Below are 7427 nucleotides of genomic sequence, written 5' to 3'. Positions count from 1 at the left end.
GCCTGTCCACTTATTGAAAAAAAAAAGGTTGATATTTTAATAAACTTAAATATGATTAAAAAAAATCATTGAAGGTGATGGTAGCAGGAGGAGCAAAGCCCCCAGGGTGCTATTAGCAATTTGGCATTTCCATTTCCCATGGGAATGTTGATGGCACTCTAGAAGCAGTGTCATTATGATTAAGACACTGTAACTGTAGAAACTTGAAGGTGTGAACTTCAGCATAGGAACAAATGCAAATATCTCACCAGAGCCGGTCATCCGCGGTAAAGCCAGGGGTAGAAGCCAGGTCTGTTTGCTCCCAGACTGGTGCTCTCTCTCTCTTACACCACACTGCCTCCATGTGTCCATCTCTGAGCCTCAATTTCCCCCTTACAATGGTGTCTTAACCACTCAGCCTGCCCCAACAAGTTATTTTAGACTGGGTGGCTTTATTTCTCAGTTCTGGAGGCTGCCAAGTCCAAGATCCAGTTTCTGGTGAGAGCCCACCTCTGGCCTGCAGCTGGCCATCTACTTGTTACCTTCCTGCTGCAGAGAACACAGGAGAGGAGGTCTCCAATCCCGGGCAGGAGGGCTCCACCCTCACGATCCAGACACTTTTCAAAGCTCTCCCTTCCACATGCCCTCACATTGAGGATTATTTTCAACATATGAATGGAGAGGGGTGGACACAGGCATTCAGTCCACCCCAAACGGGAATGAAAAAGAACTCCTGGATTTCAGGGCTGGGAGGATGAAAGGGGGAAGGTCATGTGAGTTGCTTTGTAAGCTGCAGAAATCACACAGGGCAGCAGAGTCGGGTGGAAAGGGCATGTGTTTCAGAGGTAGGCCTGGGGGGCAGCCTTGCTGCCCACCTGCTTATCTGGGCCCTGATCTCTACAAAATGCAACGACCCCATCTCCTGCCTAAAGTTGTTATGGCACTTGAGTGAGATATTTTATGTAAAATTCTTAATTCTCTGTCAAAGTTAGAAACTACCAATTCTCTACCTTTCCTCTGCTCCCCACCTTTTGAAAGGAGCACTGAAATGGGACACCTGGAAATATTGCGAGAACCCAAAGAATGGGTGTCGTTACAGGACTTGGCTCAAATGAAACACATCGCCCCCCCCTTCCATCTAAGGGCACCTGCCTGTTCCAGGGGTGACAGTGAAATCGGCTACGTGGAGAAGAGGCAGAAACGACTTCCCAAGAGGTTGACAGAGTGTCAAGCGCTGGCTGTCAAAATGAGAGCCTGTTGCATCAGTATTCGGAGCAAGTAGGCTGTGCTATTTATGGGAGCTTATTTGCCTGTGTCAGGAAACACTCAGAGTTTGCCATATTTTCAACCAGGGGCGGATGAGCCCCACAGGGGTGCTGAGCAAAGGGGGAGCGGGGGCTGCTCAGCCTCCACATCACCCTTTCCTCCCCCAGGGCAATGGAGCATGGGGTCACTGAAGAGACTCTTGATCGGATCTTCTGTTCTTTCCACCTGTTTTTAGAGCCAAGGTGTCCTGCTTTCCTATGCTTACTCCATTTTGTTTTTAGAGGGAGTACACATGTGCAAAAGTCGCACACGCTACACAGAGGTGTTCGGTCCCCCGTCCCTCCTCCAGGCTGACACCCTCCCCTCTCCCACCAACAGGCTACGGCCGATACTACGTTCCCATGTAACTCTTCAGGGATATTCTTTTCATTCTGTTCTCCTACCACTGAAATGCTTATTGGGTACCTATTCTAGGCTCTGGGAGTGGAACAGTAGAAAGACAAGTAGAAATAAGTAGTGATAAAACAGTAGAAAATTCTTGCCCTCAAAGAGCTGCCATCCAGCTGGTACTTCCATGCTTACCTTTCATACACGTGTTCTATGCTTTCTCCATCTGGTCTGCTTCTGCTTCAGTACATCAGTCACTATTCCTTGTACACACTTCTCTGTGCCTTGCTTTTTTCATTTAATACTGTACTTATGAGGTTAAGAAAGGCCACGTTTTGGGGATACCTGGGTGACTCAGAGGTTTAGCACTTGCCTTCGGCCCAGGGCATGATCCCGGAGTCCTGGGATCGAGTCCACATCAGGCTCCCTGCACGGAGCCTGCTTCTCCCTCTGCCTGTGTCTCTGCCTCTCTCTCTCAATCTGTGTCTCTCATGAATAAATCAATAAATAAAATACTTAAAAAAAAAAGAAAGGCCACATTTAAACCCAGCCCAAAGGGCTTTTCTGTTGCAATTGCCTGAGCCCCGACATTAGCCTACCTACCATGAGAAGGAAGGTAAAGTCCACAAATAACTCCTGACCCAACAAAGGCGAGAAGGAAGTACGAGCATTACAGGTCTGTTTTGGAGGGATAGGCCTGTCATCAGGTTCAGATTCCTGTAGGAGGTTTACTGTTGAATTAATCAGGTTTTTTTTTGTTTTTGTTTTTGTTTTTTTAGGATTTTATTTATTTATTCACAAGAGACACAAAGATACAGAAACACAGGCAGAAGGAGAAACAGGCTCAATGCAGGTCTTGGTCCCAGGACCCCGGGATCACAACCTGAGCCAAAGGCAGACACTCAACCACTAAGCCACCTAGGCGCCCCTTAATCAGTGTTCTTGATGTTCTCAGTTTCAGAAGTTGAACCCAAAATGGCTTAAATCAGAAAGAGGATCCACTGTCTCTTAAAGCCAATAAGGATGCTGGGGACAGTTCCAAGAGTAGAAAGGGGATTAAAGAAAAAAAGAAAAAACAAGCTGGAGGATCCAAAGTTACCTCTGACTCTCCCTCAGCCTCTCCTTTGCACGTCTGGTTCATGAGCATGTGTGTCTCCTTCTGCTCTCTTAGCAAGCAGAACCTTTACATTTAGGGGAATGAGATGCTATAGGTGAGGCCAAGACTCCTATTGGCCAGGACAGGGTCCCATGCTCACCCTCTGGTCCAGGGGGATGGCACGCATGCCCAGGAAAGGGGGAGGGGAAAGTTCTCCCAGCAAACAGCAATGGGGCCCATCAAACAGTTCCATGGACCCCTGCAATCACTCTTCAGGTGGATGTCCCTGTCGGTCCAATGTTTCTTGGGCCAAAAATCTCGCTTAAAACTTAAGTTAGAATGAAACTTTTCAGAGGCATTTTAGAAAGCTTGATATACTTATTTTTGTGTTTGGCTGCACTGACAATTTATCCTTTCATTGATTCATTGTCCAGCACTACGAAGCACCATGCCTGGCGGCACTGTTCTGGGCTTCTGAAGATACCTTGCTGAGTAAATGTTACCTGGTCTCTGGCCTGGAAAGGGACTCAGTCCCTGCCCCAGAGGGAGGAAATGGGCAAATGGCACCTTAGATCATCACCACACATGGATTGTGAACAGAACTGTGTGGAAAATGCTGTAGGAGGAGAGGAAAGGACAGGTGATTCCACCAGGGAGGACTTCAGAGAGGAGGGGTCACACAGCAGAGTCCTAGAGAGGTGGGGTGGGGTGGCATGAGATATTTGATTAGGACTCTTTGGGGGATAATACATAGAGCACAAACTGAGATAACTCAAGTAAAAAAAAAAAAATCACAGAATTAAACCTGCATTTTGCAAATGCCAGAATCAGGACTTAGAGGGCCAAAGGCAACACATGCGGCAGACTTCTCTCCATTTCTTATCTCTTGGGACCGCTCTTTCTGATTCCATCTATCTGTCTGTCTCTCTTCAACCACCTCCTCCTCCCCAAACCAGCTGTCTCTAGTCTTATGGAAGACTATGTGGGAACATGGCAGGGTAGAGGGAGGAAGGGGGAGGCGATACTGAATGAGAGAACAGAATGGAGAGCCAGACTAAGACTAATGGAAGAGCCCAGAATTCCAAGCTAAGAACACCTGCATGAAGACTGGACTTTGTGGAAGGCAGGCCGTATAAGCCTTCCCAGGGGGCAGAAGTAGGCCAACTGGCCACATAGAACAATCTGTCACAGCCAAGGGAGGGCCAGTTGTTTCTGAGGGAGCAGGAAGGGAAACATGCCTGATCTCAAAGGAGGAAGAGGATTCCCCCTGGAGGGGCCACCTGGGAGAAGAAGGGTCCCAGTGAGCTATGGGAGGGAGGACGGCCTTGCATCAGAACAACAAAAGGAGCACAAGGTGTGTGTCCCTCCCCAGAGCATCCACTTGTCACCAGCCAGCGAGTCTTGCTCAGAGTGAAGTGCAGCAAAGAAAAGAAAGTCTTTCCAGTAGAAGCCGTACACCCGCAGAGCCTGTGTTCCCCGAAGCCCAGGCCCCAGGGCCTCTGGGGTCCAAGATTAATGGGAAGAGTTTCCTCAGTGGTCCCAAGAGCTGCCCCTGTGGGAGTGAGCTCACCAATTCCAGTCCCAGCTCCCAAGGGCCAGGAAGCGGTGTGCACGGCAGCGCTTAGTGACAAATAAATGAGCTTGACTTTGATTCACTAAGCCGATGGCCTGGAGAAAGAGATGATGGGAGGTCCCTTCCGTGGGGATTTCACCCACACCTCAATTTATTTGTGGCCTGGATCCTGAGATCACTAAGACCACTTCCATCTCTTACACACACACACACACACACGTGCACGTGTGAAGAAACACCACATGCATGCACACCCACGCCCATGACAAGGTACTGTCTTTTCTCCCTACGAATACCTCTTCTCCTCCAGGCTATGTGTGCTTTATGAGTCAGGCCTCTGTCTTATTCACATCTCAACCACCCCTGCAACTTAGTAGCTGGTACTTAAAGGTCTGCAGGAGGAGTTTGAGGATGAAGCATGAATGACCATCTTCTAAGGCCCTTCAAACCGCACCGGAAAATCCCCAGTTCCCTGGACACTTCCCACAGGCCTGACTCCCCATGTGGGTAGTTTCCTCAAGGTGATTAGTGTGGGAGGTGTCTAGAGAAAGTCATTTGTAGTAGCACCAGCTGAATAAAGCAAATGCCTTTACTGGATGATTCTCCATACTTGGGCAGAGCAAATCCACGTGTTCCTGAAGGGAGGAATGCTCCCAGTGGCCACTGCTGCTACTTGGTGCTACCTGAATATTGGAGAAGGAAAAATGCTCATCCTCTTTCTAGATTTTTCCAGCCTCGAAGGCAGAGGGATTGACTGGGTTTTCACATTTTATCTTATCCACACACCAAGCATTTTTGTATTTTCTCTACAAAAATTCTTCCCACCTCTGTTTGACTGCAGCAAGGATTGGGTGGTGTGGGGCAGAAGGAGGTGGGATGTAAGACCACCTGTTTTGAGAGGCTCTGAAACTATCCTACTCTTCTTCTTTGGGGTGTGTCCTTGGGTGGGTGGTCTCTTATTTCATTTCTTTTAAACATACCACTCACTTCCCTCACCCCACCTCATCCCCCTGCATGTGACAACCATGTTTCTGAGAATAGAGAGGAGGTGATACATCCAGAAGTGGTGGGCTTTAAAGTGAAATGTGTGTTTGGTTATTACTTTCTTCAAGCTGGGACTTTTTAAAAAAAAATTTATTTATTTGAGAGAGAGGGAGAGCATGAGCAAGGGGGAGAAGGGGAGGGAGAGGGAGAAGCAGACTCCTCACTGAGCAAGGACCCTAAAGCAGGATTTGATCCCAGGGCCCTGTGATCATGACCTGAGCTAAAGGCAGACACTTAAACGGCTGAGTCACCCAGAGGCCTAAGCTGGGGCTTTTCAGAGCATTGCTGGCACATGGAACCCAGTGCCCCAGAGCCCCATGTTAAGGGGCAAAGCAGATAAAATCAACACTTATAGAAAGCCATTTTTGAGTACCTGGAAGAAGGATCTGGGTTCAGATCCAGCTAAGAATGATAATGTGCATTTATAGAGCACAGACTCTGTGCTAAGCATTTGCATGGATGATGTCCTTGAATCCTCATATATCAACCCTGACAAATATATATTATTACCCCCTTTAAGAGTAAGCAGATATTCAGAGAGATAATTCACCCAAAGTCACACACTTTGTAAGTGGCAGAGCCAGAATTCAAATTCAAGCAGTTGGAATCTAAAGCCAACACTTCACACTGTTTTACTACTTAGCAGTACATTTGGGAGAAATTATTCAACTTGCCTAAGCTTCAATTTCCTTACCTACAAACATGGTCATAATAACAGTACCTACCTCCAGGTTGTTGAGAACATTACATGGGATAAGGAGTCTGGAGCAGTCAGCACACGGGAAGCAATGGGTGGCAGCAGTTATGATTATTGTAAAGGACAAGCATTCCAGATCCACATCAGATGACATTTCTTCCCACTGTGTGCTGACATGGAGGGTTGTGTGGTCTTCAGCCCTCAGATGTCTCCAGGGTGGCTCGGGCTGGACCTGGATCCCTAAAGTCTTCAGGAGTGAGAAGGAGGTCCTTATTAGGTGGTACGTGGGGCCCTTGGACCAGCCCTGACCAATGCTCCTGCCTCTTACTCCCTTGAACCAAGTCTGCTGGGTGCAGAGGAGACCCCGTGCCTAGCACTAGGGGGACAGCGGTGGGTGGTGGGTGGTCCTTCTAGTTGGCCCGCTCCTGCCAAACAGATGGGGAGCTGTTTGAAAGTGGCAGCTTGATGTATATTAGCTGGCAAACTGCTCATCCTGTTGGGCGGCCTGGAAGGGACTCTGCCGTTGTGAGTGGGTGACGGGGCCTGCGGAGGGAGGTTGGCAAGTGGGGTGGCGTGGTGTGGGTGGAGGCGAGGCCAGTGCTGGGAGGCGCACTCAGAGGTGGGGAGGTGAAACAGCTTGGCTGCAAGTCTGCTTGGCCCTGCTTCTCACCAACGAAGCATACTGGGTAGCATTTGCTTCATTGGTCTCCTAGAAACAGCGTCACGGGAGCCTGAACCAGAGTGTGGTGCTGTCAAGAGGCCTCGCAGCCCCTTTGGTGAGATCTGCAGACAGGAATCCGTGGCCTAAGATGGAGAGAGACTTGTCCAGGTTGCCCACTTACCTCTCTTTATCCTGGTCAACGGTGAGAGCTGTCTCTATAAATAAATCCAAGTGTTCAGACTTTATATTGCTTTTTAAAGAACTTTTAAAAGTATGGTGATCAACACAAAGGAAGTTTTGAAAGAAAAGGATGAAATCACTCTAATTATGATCATTTTGTGCTTTCATGTTCAGGCTTTCAAGAATATATGTTTTTTTATGAAGCTGCAATCACAGAGGACAGACAATTCTGCTTTCTCATTTAATGGAGTGATTTTTCCTCACACTGCAGTCTTCAGTGTTGTCACACACACACACACACACACACACACACACACAAAAACACACCCTGTAGCTGGACAATAAATCAAATTTCCAGGACCCAGAATTGAACTATGCAATATGACTGGTCTGCATTTATTTATTTTTTTTATTATTTTTATTTTTTTTTTATGACTGGTCTGCATTTAATTATGATTTCTGTGGTGACATGTTAGGGTCTGTCTGGTATCCCTCCTATCCTATAGGGACAGGCTAATTTTACAAAAAGATCATCGGTAGCCAA

The sequence above is a fragment of the Canis lupus genome, chromosome 34 (assembly GCF_003254725.2).
Source record: "Canis lupus dingo isolate Sandy chromosome 34, ASM325472v2, whole genome shotgun sequence".
NCBI lineage: Eukaryota > Metazoa > Chordata > Mammalia > Carnivora > Canidae > Canis > Canis lupus.
The sequence above is the reverse complement of the archived record's forward strand: the minus strand, read 5'-3'. Positions refer to the sequence as shown.